We start from the raw sequence: 20886 nt of genomic DNA, 5'->3' as shown, positions 1-20886 counted from the left end.
TAGTGTTAAATAATTGATTTCTGGTAATCATTTCTCTCTTGGGGCAAAAACATTCCCATTTCCTCCAGGCTGACATCTGTATGAAGTGTAAAAGGTTTGAATGAACCTTAATAGGCCAACAAAGGTGAATTTGAGAAGCCTGTTCACCTTTGTCTGTTCATTGATGGCCAAATGAGTTTAGAGGTTTTAGAGCAATTTGATTATTTTTTTTTTCTGCTTCTCATTCCCTTAAATCATATGTTCATGAGTGAGATGATCTCACAATAGCAGTGGAGTTATTTATTTTTATTTTACTCCCTCACTCATGGATCCTTCCCTCAGCATAGTTACTTAACAAATTTGGGAAAACAACTACCAAACTCTAAAAAAGATAAATCTCACAGATTTTTTTCTGTATGGCCAACTCAGAAACACTCTTACCTTCTCTGGGTTAGGGCTTACCTTTTGGTGTATAGAATTTTACACATATTTGACAGACACTTCTCAAAACTGCCATATCAATTGTCAGTTTCAGATCAATTTTCTCTGATGAAACATTTTACATATTCTCCTCATGTTCTTTGAGTATGTTTTCAAAGAAAATGAAATGATATAAATGCAGCAAAAGTTCCAAATAATTCACATATCAAACTTCTTTTTCTGCCTCCCATTAGAAAGTGGCCAATATACCTGACATGATTTGGGACATACACTTGAAATGATCTAATCCAAATGGAAAAGAAAATTAGTCTTCTGTGTCTTCCTTAATGAAAGTAATATAGTTTTGTCTAGATATATAGATATATATGTAGATATAGATATAGATATAGACATAGATATAGATATAGATATAGATATAGATATGTGTGTGTGTGAATTCTGCAAAAAGCCAAACAAAACAAAACAAAACAAAAAACTTGGTTGTCTAACAAATAGTTCAGGGTATCTTGTAATATTGAGCTGTTCTGTATTTTCATCAAAATTTGATAATCTACATATATATTTTACTTCTATACCTTTGCTTTTAGTAATGATAAAAAAGTGAAACATCACTGACAGTACTGATACATACAACACTAATGGAATACTGTACTCTGTGATGAACCAGCAATTTTTTCAGATTGTCTTCCATTACAGATAAAAGAACTCACAGAAAACGCTGGTGTTTATTGAGACATATTATCTGAGTTGTTCCTCTGGCTTATACCATATTCCACAAATGAAATTAGAAAACAACTTCACTTTGATTGAGATTCCATATCAAAAAACAAATGCATTCTTCTGGCTTTGAAGAGTCACTAAAGTAAAATTTCTTTGGATCCACTTTAGAGTCTGAAGAATCAATAATCTCATATTGTTCAAGGCCAATATGTGTTGTTTTTTTCTCTTTGCTAATTCAGTTTTTTCATTTTTCCCCACTTAGGGATATGAGTTTATGTTGAAAAGATGCATAACTTGTACTTATGTCAGAGCTTTAATAAAAGAGATTTGGACTTAGCCTTTCCCATAGGGAAGGTATCATTTTTGAAATTATACATGATTTTTATGTTTTTTCTTTTTCCCTTACCATAGATTACTGTGCAACCCATAACTTTTTGGTAGTTTTGGATGCAATTTTCTTATTACTTTTGATGCAATTTTCTTATTACTTTTCAATTTTTAAATAATATCTCCAGACTCCTATGTTACATTTATTCCTATAGTATTATCAGGAGAAATCTAAGAGTTTCAAAACTCTTACAACATAATAGTATCTGACAAACGATCAGTTTTTCCAAATCCTTATTTATAGTACTCAGAAAGCCAATAAAAAAATTAAGTCCACTAACCTTACAGAATTATATCATGTTGATTCAATGGACATATGGCCATTGGCAAAAAAAAGTGGTACATTTTTTAAAAAGCAAATAGTTAAATCAACATATGAAACAAAGAAAAATAACCATTCAAACAACATTAAGCAAATTATGCTCATAAAAATCATGAGAAATGCAATTAGTCAGGGTCATCAAAACTTTTGCACTTATTTTTTGTACTATCAGTTAGAAAATGGTATAATGAATAACTATGAAACTAAAACAGCACTAAACAAAACTTAAGAAAAAAAATAAAATTTGGAAAAAACAAAGTATTCCAAAAAGAATATTTAAAATTGTAGCAGATAAAAAAAATGATAAAAATATAAGCACTTATCTGAATTATAGATAAGCCCTCCAAAATAAAAACAAACAAAATAAATTAGAAGAGAAAGCTGTACTAATAATTTGTTCAAATTAGAAAAAAATTAAATAAAATTACATACATTGTACTTAGTATTCTAATTTTTAAATGAATAGGATGCGAGAAAAGAATATTAAGGAAAAGAAAACTGAAGCAAAACATATTTCCTAACAGTCACTAAGCATTAATCACTATGTTCCATTGTTAAAGTCTTCAATCTGTTAATAGATAAAATTAGCTAAAAGAAAAAAAAAATATATATATATATTTTAAAAACTACAAGATAAAGTAAATTCTAGCTTTTCTCTCTTTTAAATTGCCTTAAATTCAAATGCTGATGCATTTTCAAGAAATCTGAAAGAGGTTACCTCTTGTAATATTCCTAGTCTTATTAGTAATAGAAATTATTATTTTTCTGTTATAAATAACCAATTACTAGTACATTAGTTATTAATAGGCTCTTTTCTTTAGTCTTTGAAGTCTCACCAAGAATGACAATGAGATTAGCCTAATCTTCCCTCTCCCTTCCCCCAAAAACATTCTTGGGCAGGGCTCCACACAACTAGAAGACCTTACTTCTGATCAAAGTATAAATAGCATCTCAGCTAGATGAATTCCAGGACTAAGATACTAAAGGTCACCTTTGAAATTCCATTGTTCAATGTGAGTGGTTTGTGTGGAAATGGATTCTATTTTCTGGAGTGCTGGAGGCTGAGTTTCCTTATCAAGTCTCAAGAGGAAAAACTGAAGACTTTTACCTTATCACATTTTTAATATGTCTACTCCTTTGATGTTTGTTCATCAGCCAATATTCATCCTAACTTGCCAGGAAAACATATGTTTTTAAAGGTATTTAAGCATTTGATGATATCTGTGGTTCATTTTTGTTTACCAAGAGAACCCACTGACCATGAGTTTATTATTTACTGCTCTCATTAATAAACCAATTGCTAATTGCCCAGAAAAGAAACTGCCCGGAATTTTAGTGGAGTGAGATTTCATGTAGACTAAGTAATTAATTCAGATTGTGTATATGTTATATGGGGAGAGTTTCACTTAATGATGGGTGAAACTTAATCAGGGTCACTTACACACATTTTTTTCTAATAGCAGCTAGCATTTCAGTATTTGAATATTTTGTTCTATGTGCTTAAATTCTCCAATCAGTCTTTTTAAATCATCAAGCATGACATGATTTCTTAACCTTAGAAATCCAGAAATTAAGGATACAATTAAAGTCAACTTTTGATTGTTGAACTGGGGGACCAAAATTTTATTTATCACTTAATATATAGTTTCTCAATATCATCATGGTCTATCCTTTATAATATACTGGTTATGAACAAGCATGTACTCAGTTATGTTCTCAAACACACTCCTGTCTTTTTTTTCATTTCTTATTAAAATCAAACCACTATTTCAAGCATCAACAAACACCATTTTTATAGTACTTTTGTAAGTGACACATCATTCTAAAAGGCCTCATGCAGTAATTACAGTATTATTAATTGTTCCATTGATTACTTTTCTTTTTAAAAATGTATTGATGCATTTTAAATGTAAAAGCAAAATGATGAAGGGGAAAAATGTCATTTGCACAGCAGAAAAAAGAAAGAACTCAAAATATAAAGCTATAAATGTCGATTTCAAGAAAGACTATATAATAAATACTACAAATTGCGTTTAGAGTTGTCATTTTTTGCTTCTTTGTACATTTTCTTTTATTACCTGCTATTCACTTTTTACTTATTTTTTTTCCAGCTTCTTCCCCCTTATCCCCAGAAGACTACAATCAAATACAGCTACTGACAAAACATACACACATATGTATATATATATATATATATATAGATTCATACACATATATAGATACACATAAACATATGCACATATATATACACACACTCATGCATTCACACACCTATACATAAACATATATAATCATATACATGCATATATATATATATATATATATATATATATATACATCTATGTAAGACCACACTATGCTTATTTGTCCTCTGTTTCTCTAAAGGTTTTAAAATCTTCCTTATTTCAAATCCTGGTCTTTCTACATTTTTCTTTTCTTTTTCTTTTTCTTTTTTTTTTTAACAGTAGTAGGCTTAGAGTTTATTGTTTATTTATTTTTTTTATTATTATAACTTTTTATTGACAGAATCCATGCCTGGGTAATTTTTTTTACATTATCCCTTGCACTCACTTCTATTCCAACTTTTCCCCTCCCTCTCTTCACCCCCTTCCCCATATGGCAAGCAGTCCTATACATGTTGAATATGTCATGGTATATCCTAGATACAATATATATGTGTGGAACCGAACAGTTTCCTTGTTGCACAGGAAGAATTGGCAGAAGGTAAAAAATAACCTGGGAAGAAAAACAAAAATGCAAACAGTTTATATTCATTTCCCAGTGTTGTTTCTTTGGGTGTAGCTGCTTCTGTCCATCCTTGATCAATTGAAACTGAATTAGATCTTCTCTTTGTTGAAGAAATTCACTTCCGTCAGCATACATCCTCATGCTGTATTGTCACTTAGGTATATAGTGGTCTCCTGGTCCTGCTCATTTCACTCAGCATCAGTTCATATAGGTCTCTCCAATCCTCTCTGATTCATCCTGCTGGTCATTTTTTACAGAACAATAATATTCCATAACACTCATATACCACAATTTACTCAACCATTCTCCAGTTGATAAACATCCATTCATTTTCCAGTTTCTAGCCACTACAAACAGGACTGCCACAAATATTTTGGCACATATAGGTCCCTTTCCCTTCTTTAGTATCTCTTTGGGATACAAGCCCAGTAGTAGCACTGCTGGATCAAAGGGTATGCACAGTTTGATAACTTTTTGAGCATAGTTACAAATTGCTCTCTAGAATGGCTGGATGTATTCACAATTCCACCAACAATGTATCATTGTCCCTGTTTTCCCACATCCCCTCCAACATTGAACATTATCTTTCCCTGTCATTCTAGCCAATCTAAGAGATTTTTCTACATTTTTCTAATTCTATTAATTCATTATTTCTTAAACAGCAGCAATATTCCAACTTCATATTGTCTAGTTATTTTAAATAGTCTAAACCAATATTGATTAATATGTCTGACATTTAATGGGGTTTCTCTGATTTTCTCTTTTGATAAAATCTATTAAATATTAGCTTCAACTTTGTCTGAGATCATACTTACTACCCCAGTTTTTTATATAATAAATTCTATTCTTTATCTTCTGTTTCTTAGTATCTCCTGTTTCCTGTATCTCTCAACTCCTCTGGTTTACTTTTATCCATTCTCTTCTATCCACTATTGCCCTCCAGTTATTTAAACTACCCTCAAAAAATACCTTCTTTATCTTCTCCCTGCAGTTTTTCCCCTTGCTGTCTTGTTTCTATCTGATTTAGAAGATTTTTATAACCTTTCAAATATATGTTATCCCATTAATCTACACACTTTCTATAACACCTTGTCCTACTCCATTACACTCTTATTTCTTTAAAAGTCAAGAAGGCTTTTGTTCTCTTCTAAATGTATATATTGTTTTCTCTTTAACCCAGATTTGATAGCAGTAGGAATCCCTCTAAACTTCCCTCTTGTATCCTTTCCTCCCTTCCTATCCCCTTACTTTTTTTATTTTTTCCCTATGTTTAGAAGACTTTTATACCCTTCTCTATGTATTTGTATATTTATATGTATTTTTTCCTTTTTAATCCATTCCTGATCAGAGTAGAGTTCTAAAACTACCAGCCTTCCTCCATCATTTTTTTTTCTGTGTGAGCTCTTCCTTTTTCATTTTATTTGTATAAATAATTACTCTTTTTTTTTTACCTTTTCCTACATGATTTTGTTTTATACAATCACATCATATCCAGCTCTACACCAAACTTTCTTTTGAAATATCCAATTATTAATGAAAACCTTAAATATATGCAGTTTATGTTTCCATGCATAAAGAATAGCTTGACAGTTTGTCCTTGAGTTCCTTGTACAGTAATCTTCAATGATTACTTTTCTTATCATATCAATTCTCCCAAAACAAAGATAAGTCGACTCAATCTATTTCACACCAGAACTGTATTTATTGTTACATATTATATGGGATAAAAATTATAATGTGTTATTGAATTAAGGGGAAAAAAGGTTAAAAATATATTGACAGGGAATTATATCTTGCTCCCAGGTTTACTTCTTTGACAAAAACAAAAATTTAAAACTTTCAGAGGAACATTAGCTCTATGGCAAGTTGCTCTATCTACTTTCTCTCCCTGCCTGTCATTCTTTTAAGTACCAAATAATTCCTTTGCCTTAAGAGTTCAGAGATTCAGGGATGAAACTCAAATCTAGTTTGCTAAATTGTAAAGTTAACATCATATAGACTCAAATCATTCTACATAGAAATAACCTCCCCCCCGCCACACACACACACATTTGTCCCCTAGACCCTCTGTACTTCCTCTACTATTTAAAGATCTTGGTTTATCTTAATTTTAATTCTGCTTTATATACATCCTGAAACTTCCTGGATTCCTTGTTCAGTTTCCCCCTTTGATTATTTATTTTATCCTGGCCCTGCAACTATCCTCTAAATTCCTCAAAGCTGTGTTATAGAATGTGCTGACCTACATTCACTGATAATTCCAGACGTAGTCCTTGCTCACAAATTCATGAAAAGAAGACATTCAATATAGTTTACATTCCATGTCCCAAAAGTCTTATTGCAGTCTTAAGTTATTAAAGATTAAAATTGTAGTGAGATTCTGGAATTCTCTGTACATATAAAATAATGGCTTGTAATGGAAAGATGAATTTTTGAAATAAATTCTGACCCATTCCCCTAGTTATATCTTTAAAGCATTTTCAGAAATCTTGGGACCTTAGAAGAGTCCTTAATTTTTGTCAATTAAATTGTCTTTTAGTTTTAACCATCATAATCTGCTTTGGAACTATGGTTAAATAATATTGGTAAGGCCCTAATTGCCTTTGAGAATTACAAAGTTCTTTTAATAACTCCAAGCTTCTTCCTGAAACAAAAAAATTTATAGGACCATTATTCTTCTACTGTTGTATGACTGTGATTCATGGAACACTATAGTTACTGAAGAACTGAAAATGAGAATCACCTAAAGGGCAATGGTGAGGTGTATGTTGTGTATGAGAAGGCTTCAACACATTGCACACAGCAAATTAAAAAAGATGCAGTATGAAGTAGTTCAGATGAATATATAACTGAAAAAAGACAGCTTATTCACAACGTCAGAGCAGCTGGGGATACTTTTTATGTGTTGTTTGTGTCCTTGTGATTTATTTAAATAAAGCTTTCCCTCCTACCCCAGAGTGTTGAATAAATGCTAGGAAAGAAATTCACAGAAGGGAATGAGGAGAGGTTTCATGGAAGAGATGACTTTTGACATAGATATTGGAAGATATCAGCAGGTTGGAGGAAGGAAGTTTGGTAATGGGGAATCATAAATAATAATAATAATAATAACAATAACATTTATTCATAAGATTATTAAGCATTTGTAGGATCATATGGCAAATAAGTGAGAGTCATGTGATGTGACCTTTGACTAAACACTGAAAAAGAGGGGTAATCTGTTTCTTTCCATTAACCTAAGTAGAAACATGAAATACTCTTTGCATTCATTCTATCTTTTCTCCAAAACTTTCCATCTAACAATGTCATGCATCACAAAAATATTCAATAAAAGTATTTCATCATTAATTAAATGGGTTTATTAATAAAAATAAATCTATTAATTGAAATCTATCTAAGATGGAACTCAAAACCTTCAGATGGCCAGCACTTCATTAAAAGATTACACATTTACTTAAGAGGCTAAGGGAAAATCAAGAAAGATTTATATCTATCTATCTACTTATCTATCTATCTATCTATGTATATATCTTTGAATTCAAGTGCAGTGCATAAATTTACTTACTGCATTGTCATGCCATTAAGACAAAACAAAGGGGAAGTTGTGAAAATAAACTGGTTCCAGGTAAAGTATTTTTTGGAAAAATTTTAATTTTAAATGTCAAATTTAGTTTAACACATCAATGAAATAATTGTTTTACTTTCCATTTAATTATGCACCACATAAATACACTTTCTTGAACACTTATTATTCAATTAAAGTAGAGCATTCAATAGCTTTTATTTTGTCTGTAACATTGTAACATATGCATGCATATGTGTGTGTGTGTGTGTATATATAATTATATTATCTGTGCAAACCTTTTCATAAGGGGAAAATAACAGGCAGCTCTTAGAGAGTGTACCAACAAATAGCATTTATTACTTTGTACTTTTCAAGTCAGACTTTGATAGCTAACCATGTTTTAAAAAATCCCAATGAAAATTTATCCAGTAACTTATTTTTTGCTTAAAATTTGTAAAATTATTGTAAGACTTAAGAACTCTCTGATCAATGCAACCACCACGAGAACTGTAAGGATTGATAAGGATGTGTGTGCTACCTATTCTATGGTAAAGAGGTAAAAAACTCAATGTGCAGAATGAGATAGACATTTTTGGACATGGCTGGCAATGATTTGTATTTGCTTTGCCTGGTGCTTATATGTTAGATATTTTTCCTTAGCTTTTTTGTTTGTTTGGTTGGTTTGTTTACTTCAAATAGGTGTTTATTGTTTTGAAAATCAGGACAGAATAATGATAAGGGAAATGGTTATTCATTCATGAAAAATAGGAAAAAAGAAAAACAAATTATTGAAACATGCCAAAAAGAACTGAAGTTCAGAAAGAAAAAAATAATAAACAAGACAGCTTTGAAAAATACATGTTGCATTTACTATATACTTTAAAAACATGAATGAAAAGCAATACATTCTATTTTAATTTTCACATATAGTTCTCTTTTTCAAACAGAAAAATTTCTTTTTTTGATTTTAAGTTAAGGAAATTATTTTTAAAAGATAAAGTAAAACAACTCACCATATTGATGAACATCAATATTCTGCAACTTATTGATGGCAAAGCTTTAAAAAACTTTTTCAGTGATTTTTAAGTAGATGAACATATATTTTGCAAACAAACTTTTCACCACAGTTTTTTTTTTTTTTTAAATTTCATCATTTTTATTTTAGGGAGTATTTTATATTTTAGTTGAAAAAGTTGTTAAAGGTTATTGCATTATGAATTATGCAATTATGAATAGCATTAAGTGTTTAAAAAAGAGAGCTATTTAACTTGTATAATTGCATAAGCCAATTAGACACTACATAAAAGAACAAATCAATTTCAAAAAAATCTTAAAAATTTATTTTTTTCTTATGTAGCTTTGGCAAAATGATCCCATATTATTATTTTTTTCATTTTATTCTCTTTTGTTTTCCAAGTTAGTCACTTTTCAAATGATATTATGAAGAAGATAGCCAATTTTTCTGCACAAAAGACATTATGGTATGCAGTTTGGCTGGAAAAAAGTAGTTATTTCCTTTTATTTTCACCATTATTATATAGGCAGAATCATTTTTGTTCAACTCCTTCTGCTCCCCTATTCCTTATCACTTTAAAGTTTTTTTTGATTTAGGTTTGCAACATACTAGAAATACATGTTTACCAATTTTAAGCATATCCAATCTCTGGCCAAGATCAGTCATCTTTCTATTGGAAGAGAAGCTATCCAAACCTTATTCTCAGACATCATCTTCTTACTCAGCTATTTATTTTTTGAATTAATTTCTCTTCTATGACCCTCATGCTCAATGGACAATAAAGTATAAAATAGAAGTGGTGCTACTCTATTGTTCAGATTCTTGCTTGAGACTTATAATTATTAGAAATATTTTAGGCTTCTGGAAGTATGATTTGTGCCCACAAAAATGATCATAAGTAATATATATATATATATATATATATATATATATATATATATATTTAATTTGATAAGTCTTGGAAGTTTTATTGTTTCTTCATGTTATGTAATATATCCTAATGATGAGGCCAGGGTAGCAATTACTATTTTGAAATAAACGTATCAACCTCACAATAGACATTCTCTTTGATAAGAAAAATTTGTTTCAGTGAAGAGTTTACAGAAAAAATAAGAGGTAAAATAGATAATAGGAGTAGTAAATATGAAATAGGTATGGGAGAGAAATAGGGTTACCAAGGAAAGGAATTTGGAAGAATCTATTAGAGGTATGCCACAAGGCCTGGCTATGCCATTGATTGGCATGTTAAATCCATAGAATAAGTCCACATCACTAGTACTCCCCATGCACTGTGCTGCTTTTTGTACAATTCAACTTCTCAAAAAGTTTTCAAGCCTAAAGATAATTTAATTATCATCAGATTTCTAAGATGAAAGACATAATATACATCCCTGGAAACAAACAAAAAAAAAAGTTTTCTTTTCTATAGCAATCTTGACTTTGTGTTATCTCAGTGAGAAAATTCCTTTCTATGTATGAGATTTTGTGAATGGGAGTTGAATAGGGATGAAAATCAATAGAATAAAATGGAGGAAAAATTATATATTCATATAACATATTTTTCTTTTATACTGAATAAGTATAGTGAACCATTTTCTATAATCCATAATCTTCATTTCCAGGAATTAACAATGACTTTTTCTAGTTTCTGACTTCTTGAAAAAAGAAACATAAGAGCAGGTGCATAAACCAAAGCTTTGGAATTAGATGGCATACATATTGATACATATTCTTGAAGAAGCCATTTTAATACTCTGGATCTAAGTTTCCCTATTTGCCAGTTGAGAGTGGTAAACTATATCTTAAGATCCTCATATTGAATACTTGGAATATAGCTATTACTTTAATGTATTGATTAGAATTTGCCAAAGAATATAATATTAATTTGTTTTATATATATATATATATATATATATATATATATTTATTTATTTATTTATTTGTTTTGGAGAATCCTTAATCTCACTCTACAACATTTAGAAATTTTTCCATTAGTGCCAAATGCAACTTGTCCATAGTTTCTAAATCTATTCAATTCTTGCTCTTTTTTTTGTATAAAGCTTCCAAAAAGGGATCTAATCAATATGCTGTAGATCTTCCTTTAAGTATTTCAATTGTTTGTGGTTATGTCTCCAATACTTAAGATGTGCTTTGTTTACTCCTTGCTCTTACTGCATGAATGATGCACTATATTTCTTGTTCTCAGTGTTGATTTTAAAATCATTTCCTTAATATAAATATCACTGTAATGAATTTTGTTTTACTTGCTATATATTTCCATGTCTTTGGGAGTGAAGTTCCATGATTGTGGGATATTAGTTTTCAGGATGATACACTGTTACCTGAAAATTATTGATACTTAAAGAATTTGCTTTGGCACCAGGGAATAGTTTAGCATTTACTAAGTAATGCATTCCTTCCCCAATTTTTTTTGAATGATGTTTTTCCTTCTATTTATTCTTGTTTCTTTTTTAGTTTTTAACTAAGGTTTAAGTGCTTATGAAGATCCATCACATTAGGCTACTTCATTTCCTTATCCAAGCAATGTACATTCTGCATCAATTTTTTGCGAGTTTTTGTTTCTCTTTTACCATTAGACAAATTCTGCTTTTTAAGGTATAATTTCTTCAGTATTTTTGTGTCTCTTTTACAAAGCTTTTAATTCTCTTTCTTGCCTCACTCTCATTTATTTTCCCAATTTCCCCCCGTACTACTCCTATCTTATTCTAGGAATTCTTTTGAGCATAGGTTCAATTAATATCCTTACTTGAGTTTTTGTTCTGTTTTGTTTTGGTTTTTGAGGTTTTTTTTTTTTTTTTTTTGGTAGTTCTATTCACTGTTGTTTTCTTCTGAGTTTATATATTGCTCTTTTCTGCCACCATAGTAACTTTTATGATCAAATTTGTTGCTTTTGTTGTATATTCCAGCTCATTTATAAAGTTTGAACTTTATGTTAAAGTTAGGCTTTGCTCCCTTGGGGCTGGGAGGTACTGTGCCAAACTTCAGAAGTTTTTAATTTAATGTTCTCAGAACAGAAATAGTCAGAAGAATAGGGAAGAAAAACAACCCTCAAAACTATAGTGATTAGTTTTTTCAAGGAAACAAAAGAAAGGATAATTGGTTAGGAATGTAAATATACAGAATTAAAGGATGTTTTGGAAGAAGAGAAGCAAAAAGCAATCACATTCAAAGAAAGCATGAACTCCATATAAACAAATCATATTGATCTCCAAGATAAGTTTCATAGTGATAATTCAAGTATTATAAGTCTCTTAGGAGTATATGAAAAGTTTTTTTTAAAAATCCTAAAAATTACAATGTTAGAAATAATGTAAAAAAAAAAACTACCTATAAATTCTAAACACAGAAAAAGATTGCCAAAAAATGACTATGTCAACTCTGGAAAAAAAGTCCTGTCAACTACAAGACAGAAAGTAGTTAAATATAACGATTTCACTCTGTTTGTGTGTGGGGGAAGGGGAACCAAGAGTCTAATTGCTATCAGAAGGAAGATTTTCAAATATAAAACAAGTAAATTTTGAGTAACATAAGACTATATTGTACCCAAAAGGAAACATAGGAAGAAATAGAATAATGTATTTCAAAGAACAGTAGAGCTCAAATTTCAATACAAGGTGACCTACTCTGCAAATCTGAGTCTAACCATAAATGAAAAAAGATGGATGTTCAATAAAGAGCCTTTTAAAACATTCTTAGAAAGAAAATCAAATCTTAAGAGATTATGTGCTTCTCAAAAACTCTGAAAATATGAGAAGGGAAAAAAAATCAATGAAGAACAACTACAAATTAACAACAGAGAAATCATTAAGAAACATATTTCTAAATGTATATGAGGAAACAAGGGTGAAGTTTAAGTCAAATAAAAGTGATGGTGGAGGCTTTAAAAATCTTGAATTAAACCTTGCAACAGCTCACTAACATGATTTGTGTGGAGGGGTGGATAGGACTAAATTACAAAATAAGAAACTGCATAAAATAAGATTGAAAGAGATGATAAGAAAAAGCATTATATCCTAATAAAGTCAAAAGATAATAATTCAGGAAATATAATTTCTGTAGTCGCTTAGAAATGAGAGATAGATATAGCATGGATAAAAAATCAGAGAAAATTTGAATGGCGGGAAAAGAAAGAAGAAAACCTTATTTTAGTAATAGAAGAGGATACCAATGATGAAGCATTACTATGGATCTTATCTGCAGTGATTTGATGCTTAAAAGACCATTAATTCTGTTTCAGGATAAATAGAATGAGATCTCCGGGGGACAACTGACACCCAGGAAAGTTGAAGGGCAAGGGTGCAGGGAATGGATTTTGAGGCCTTCTGTGGGGTAAATAATCAAGGATAGGTGAAAAAAAAATGATGAATGAGGCAATCAGGGCTGTAAGAAGAATCTAGTCAAGATGTAATACCTCTTTATTACTTGTAAATATTGTTTTTTTTTTTAAATAGTAAGGCACAATAGAAGGAAGAGCATGAGCAAGAGGGTAAGAGCTACAAGAAAATAACATGCTATTTAGAAGAGAAATCCTAAAACTAAGTATCTCAAAACTTTTAATTACATAAGGAAAGCAGATCCAAAAGAAGGACTAAATGAGTAAAAAGACTAAAAGTCAAAAAATAGGAAATTAAAATATACATGAAAATAAAGGTAAAAAGGAAGAGAGTTATGGAAATAAACCTTTGTAGAGAAATGTGAAAAAAAATTAAATAAAAAATAAATTCAAGGGAAGCAGAGCCAAGATGGGTGCAGAGAAGCTAAGCAATTTGTCAGGGCTTTCCCCAGTTTACCTTGGAAACATTAAATAAGTCTTGTAAATGCATTCTGAAGCAACAGAATGCACAAAAAGGTGGAGCTTAAAATAATTGAGGTGGACTTCAGAAAAGGTCTATCTCACTTGGATAAAAGAAGAGTACAGTATACTGCAGACTATGTCTAGGTGTCTGGGTAACCCAGCCGATGGCTCTCAGCTACAGCTCTGATCAGCAACCAATGCTCCTCAGTGCTTATTCAGCAACTTAGTGACACAACAAGCCAACTGTAAGCCCTCTAGCCCCAGCTTGGAAGGAAAATTGCCAAACTTAGAACATTGACACAATAGGTGTTAGTAGTATGTGTCACCCTAGCACAATGGGCAAGCTGCAAGCACATGAGGCTCCAAGGTGGAAAGCCAGTGACCAGGCCCCTCTCTCCCAAATCCAAAAGTTGGACAGCACCCCTTGTACCGCATGAATAGAACTTAATTAAAAAAAAAAAAGAATCAACATAGAAACCTGTCTACAAAAAGCTACTGTCACAATAGGGAAAATCAAAACATAAAGTCAGAGTAGAATAAAACAATATAGAACTGATTCGTAACTCAGGAAGAGTTAAAATAAAACATGAAAATTATAGATCAATTTTCCTAATGAACATTGTAACAAAAATTCAATTAAATATTAATAAGTAATTTATCATCATATAATTAAACTATGATGGCATGGGATTTATATGAGGAATGCAGAGCTGGTTCAATAAAAGGAAAATTATTGGCATAATTGACCATATCAATAACAAAACTAACAGAAATCATCTGATAATATTAATAAATGCAGAAAAAGCTTTTGATAAAATATAACACCCATTCCTATTAAAAAGACTAAAGAGTTTAAGAATAAATGTTTTTTTTTCCTTAAAATTATAAGTAGTATCTATTTAAAACCATCAGCAAGCATTATGTGCAATGGAGTTAAGTACAATTTCCTATATGATCGGGGTGAAAGAAGGATGTCCATTATGACCACTGTTGTTCAATACTGTACTAAAATGCTAGATGCTGAGATGGCAGAGTGAAACTAGGAAGCAGCTTGAACTCTCCCAATTTCTCTTAAAAACCACATGAAACCTACCTCTTGCATAGAGTCTGATAGAATCAAACAGTTTTTCATCTCAAGACAAATTAGAAGGACAGAAAGGTCAGTATTACTAGAGTCAAAAGGGTGCTCAGCCCAACTCAAACGATGTCTACAAAAGCTATTGAGAGGGTTTTAAAAACAGCAGATCAGCATATAAGACCTTTGATCCTGGCTCAGTAGCAGAACAGTGGAGCAACTTCCAGTTCCAGCACAGAAGGCAAATTGCCAGTCTGGGAATCTGGCTGTTTTCTGGAGAGAACAGGTAGAGCTACTCCCCATGTTCAAAGTCAAGGCTCAGAGATATAGAATAAGCTAGGGAGTGTCCTCTGTACTCCAGAAGCAGAGCTTAATCATAAAAGTCACAAAATATGGGAGGAGGAAGAGAAAGAAAAAATGACCAAGAAACACAAAAGAACCTTAACAATAGAAAACTACTATGGAAAAAACAAAACACCAACTCAGATGAAGACAAAATGTCTACAGAGGAAATCTCAAAAGTGTTATGAATTGGTCTCAAACTCAAAGAGACATCTTGGAAGTGCTCATAAAACATTTTAAAAGGTAAATAAGAGAGGGGAAGAAAAAGAAGTATGCAAGGGAGAGTCAACAGTTTGGAAAAGAAAAAACAAAGAAGAAAACAATTCTTGAAAAAAATATAATTGGCCAAATACCAGAAAAAATCCACTGAAGAAAGCAATTTCTTTAAAAACATTGGCCAAATATAAAAAAAAAAAAATTCTGAAAAAAAAATCTTGAAATTAATAAATTGGAAAAAAAATGAAAAAGCTAACTAAAGAAAGTAGCATGTTAAAACCTAAAACTAGATAAATGGCAGATAATGACTCTTTAAAACATTAAGAATCAGTCAAACAAATTAAAAAGAATGAAATAATGGAAGAAATTATAAAATACCTCAGTGGAAAAATAGCCAACCTGGAAAATAGATGCAGAAGAGACAACTAAAAAATTATTGATCCACCTGAAGGCCATGACCAAAGGAAAAAAAAAAGAACTTTGATATTATTTTTCAACAGATCATCAAGGAAAACTGCCCTGATTTATTAGAAATAGAGGAGCAGATAGTCATTGAAAGAATCCACTTATCACCTGAAAAGAAGAGGAAAGTAATGAATTGTTTTTGAGAGTCAGGGAAAGGGAGCTAATGTAAACAGGACTATCTTAAGAAAGACAAAGAAATAATATTGTTTGGATCAGAAGAAGAAAAAATAGGAATATCACAGGGTAAATGAAGGAATTTATTAACTGAACTCAAAATTTAAATGTGAAGGGATTAAATAACCTAATAATGTAAAAGGTGACAATTTATCTAAAAAAAAATAGTATCCACAATTTTTTGGTTTATAAGAAACACCTTATAAAAACAAAAACATACATAGATCAAAAATGAGGGGCTAAAAAAAAAATTACCATGCCATCAAAAAGCAGTACTTGTCCAGTCACTCTGGAGAGTGATTTGGAACTATGTTCAAAAAGTTATAAAACTGTGCATACCCTTTGATCCAGCAATGTTACTACTGGGCTTATATCCCAAAAAGATCTTAAAGACTGGAAAGGGACCTGTATGTGCAAGAATGTTTGTGGCAGCCCTTTTTCTAGTGGCCAGAAACTGGAAACTTGAGTGGATGCCCATCAATTGGAGAATGGTTGGGTAAATTGTGGTACATGAATGTTATGGAATATTGTTGTTCTGTAAGAAATGACCAGCAGGATGATTTCTGAAAGGCTTGGAGAGACTTACATGAACTTTATGCTGAGTGAAATGAGCAGGACCAGGAGATCATTATATACTTCAACAACAATACTGTATGAGGATTTATTCTGATGGATGTGGTCCTCTTTAACAATGAGATGAACCAAATCAGTTCAAATAGAGCAGTAATGAATTGAACCAGCTACCCTCAGAGAAAGAACTATGACTATGAACCACTGCATAGAATTCCCAATCCCTCCATTTTTGTCCTTGTGCATTTTTTGATTTCCTTCACAGGTTAATTGTATAGTATTTCAACGTCCGATTCTGCTTGTGCAGCAAAATAAATGTATGGATGTGCATACATATATTGTATTTAACATATACTTTAACATATTTAAAATGTATTTGTCTATCTGCCATCTGGGGGAGGGGGTGGGGGGAAGGAGGGGAAAAGTTGGAACAAAAGGTTTTGCAATTGTCAGTGCTGAAAAATTACCCATGCATATATCTTGTGAATAAAAAGCTATAATAAAAAAGCAGTACTTGTAATTGTATTCTTAGAAAAAGCAAAAACTCTATACATAAAAATGAGTAAGCAAGTAAATTATGAAACACTGATAGAATATACAGACAGAAAAAAAAATAAGTATCACACTCATATTCTCCAAATGCCATAATATTCAAAAAGGAATAACTAAGCTATATGGGTATGCATGCATTTGTGTATAGTAACAGTACTTATATGAGATAACAATACCATTCTCTCAGTTTTAGATGACCCATAGAAAATAAATTAATAAGAACATATGGAATTAAATAAATTGAATGAGAAGCTAGAGGTACAAATGATATTGCAGCTTTTAGATAAGATTGGGAAAGAATATGTTTTTCTCAGGATCAAATAAAAATTTTCAGACAATGTTCCATATATTAGAGTATAGAAATATTGCAAATACATTTGAAAGGTCAGAACATTAATACATCTCTTAAATATTTTAAATATATTTATAATAAAAATATATTTAAATATATTTATTAAATATAATACAAATAGCAATTGGTTCAGGAATCACAAATAGGAGTTACAAATACAAATGTACATTTATCAATAAAATCCTCAATAATGAGTGGATCAAAGAACAAATCTTAGAAAGAAATAATAACTAAATTAATCTGACAATTATGAAGTATACAAAAATTTCTGGAATGAAATTAAATCTATAATTATGGAGGAAAATAATATCTTTATTATCATGCATCAACAAAAATAGAAAATTATTGGAGTATTCATCTAAAAATAGAAACCCAACAAACAAAACTCAAAATAAATACAAAAAGAAGTTATTAAATATTAGCGAAGAAATATATATATACTATAAACCACATTTAAAAAAAATGTATAGTATGATAAATAATTAAATCCACACCTGTGTTTTGGCTCATGTTTAGAGTTTTTTTGAAGTGTTAAAAGGTATTCAATGCATTATATGAACTAATGAGACAATAATTTATTTCTATCTCCCAAATAAATGCTGAAAACAAAACTTACAAACATGTAGAGGTACACTTAAATGAAGAATCAGTAATTTTGTTTATAGCTACATTTAAACCTTGTCACAACATAAAATGGTTTGTGATAAACATTTGTTTTTATATTTCTTTTTAGTGTTGCACAATATAATCAATTTTCTCATTTTTTCCCCTTCTTTTCATTCCTTGTTTATTCTCAAACATGTAAAAATAGATAATTGGTTTGGTGCTGAAAATGCTATGAGGAAAATCTCTGCCGCTTCTTATTTCCATTTTCTTTTAGATTTTAGCATAGACTGCATAAATAGTAAAAAAATATTTATGAGTGGGATCCCAGATTGTTTTATATAGTATGTTATTTGTCAATTAAGTAAGTTGAAAATGTGAATATGTTATTTGGATCTAAATATATCAGAGCCAAGATGTATATGTGTTTGTTTTGCATATATTCATTAGAAAACTAAGCTTATTTTGATGTGATTCCATGTATGGGTAACCTGTATCATTAAGTTCATAGAGTCTTATCCATTTCATATATCACAATATACTACTTAACAAATGTTTTGCATAAATAGACTAGAACACAATAAGCACCTTTATTAAATTGTCCAGGAGAGCACTGCATCTCGTATTATTCAATATCAACACATAGCATAGGGTTTTACAAGTCCAGATGAGACAGACTCCCATTACACTAATGGTTATCACTTAGACTTTAGGCAGTCCTGAGTGACTTTTAGACATTATATTCTATTCAGGGCTTCTAATATTTCTTTTTAAATTCAACCTTAAGCACACCAACTTTTCATTCTTCCCTCAGGTGTATCAGAGACTCATGTGCCCATTAAAATAGCATTTGTAACTAAATATTCCCCTATCTTCTTGTCTCAATTATGACACTTTTTTTTTTTTTTGATATGAGGCTGATTCAGTTTTTATCTAAGCGTTTTTTTTCCAGAAAGGAAGAAGGAAGAGTGTGTTTCTTAGATGGTCTCCATATAGAAATGTCTCTTTTCAATGAAGAAATTGGGTAATTCAAGTTAACTACTCACCTTCAATGATATCACTTAGGAAAATACAAGAAGTTAGCTTTCTGTTATCTCAGCAGTTATTCCCTTCTGATAGACTCCTCTCTCTACCCCACAGATTGATTAATTTGTAGTACCAGGAAGCCTAATGCTTTCCCTTTTGTAGCAATAGGTGAGAAAAAGACATCCTAGACTGTCTATTTAAGAATCCAAGCCAAATTGGCATTGTATGTGTTCTCCACAGACACAGAAACCTTTAATGAGGGTCCTTGGTCACAACTTCTCCAATCTTAACATAAAAGAATTTTTCTCTTTCTTCCTAGGATATAGAAATTATATAGATATAATTGATACTTTGTATATTTTAACCTAACATTTGTATATATATGCATGTATATACATTATGTATGTATATGTGTGTATAATACTACATTATTCAAGAGTTGTATTTTCAAAATACATGCCACATGATAAGGTGATTCTTAAAGTTTTCCTACAATCACCCACATTTCTCGTCTTCAATCCCATGCTATCCTTATAACATTTAAGTGGTAAATTTTAACCTGGTACCAAAAGGTTGTTCAGTTGATGAAAAGGTTTTGTTCTGAGGAAAAGATAATATTTTATTCTCTTGAGGCCCTCAAATTATTTTGATAGGTGCCTTTATAGAAGGAGATATATAGACTCAGTTCACCTTTTCCTCCTGTTGTGCCACAGTTCTCTTTTATTATCCTGACTCAGTTTTCCTAATTATTCTGACTCAGTTTATAATTGTTCTGCTCAATCCTGCAAAACCACCCCTCCCTCTTAATCATCAGAATATTTGATAATGATAAAAGATCTTATATTTTAGAATGTCAGAATGCCTCTCCCCATCCCAAGCTATCAGAATATCAGATACCATCTCATCAAGATGCCTCCCCCCATTTCTGGGGTGCCTCTGCCCATCTCTGGGGTGCCTCCCCCCACCTTGATGTCATCTCCAGTATCTTCCCCCCACCCCGTCAGAGTCCCATTCCCGCTCTTAGCACTCTGATTCTACCTCTGACTTGGTATACCCCATGAGCCATGTGTATATATGTCATTGAGAACTCACATTGTTTGCTGAATTCTTGGAGACAATAGTTTCATTCAGCCCTGAGACCAAACCATGGATCCATTTGGTCCCAGCAAATCTCTTCCTTTTAAATAAATTATTGAATATGCTCTAATCTCTATCTTGACTCAGTTTCTCCAACATTACAATCCTAGTTTTGATACCCTATCATCAGATACTTTCTACCTGATCTCTACCTTTTTTTGACTCTAAATACTATCTTATCCTACTTTGGCCTAGTAATTATCTTCAATTTCCTTTCTAGAATTCCATTTTTTCCTAAGAATTTTAGAATTATCCACATTTGTACAATTTGCCAAAATGCAATCATTTATATTTCTTTTAAGAGATCTCCCTGAAAGTCTAAGTATAGCATTCAAAAGAATTATTTCAATAGCTTGGTCCTTTAATCCATAAAATATTCCT

General features: G+C 31.0%; 1 pseudogene; it reads right to left on the bottom strand.

Moving 5' to 3' along the window:
- LOC116419637 overlaps positions 1 to 20886 on the bottom strand; it is a 149108-nt pseudogene that overhangs the window by 11961 nt on the left and 116261 nt on the right.

Source organism: Sarcophilus harrisii, chromosome 1 (genome assembly GCF_902635505.1).
Source record: "Sarcophilus harrisii chromosome 1, mSarHar1.11, whole genome shotgun sequence".
Classification (NCBI taxonomy): domain Eukaryota; kingdom Metazoa; phylum Chordata; class Mammalia; order Dasyuromorphia; family Dasyuridae; genus Sarcophilus; species Sarcophilus harrisii.
Note: the sequence above shows the minus strand (reverse complement) of the source record. Positions and strands in the feature narration are given on the sequence as shown.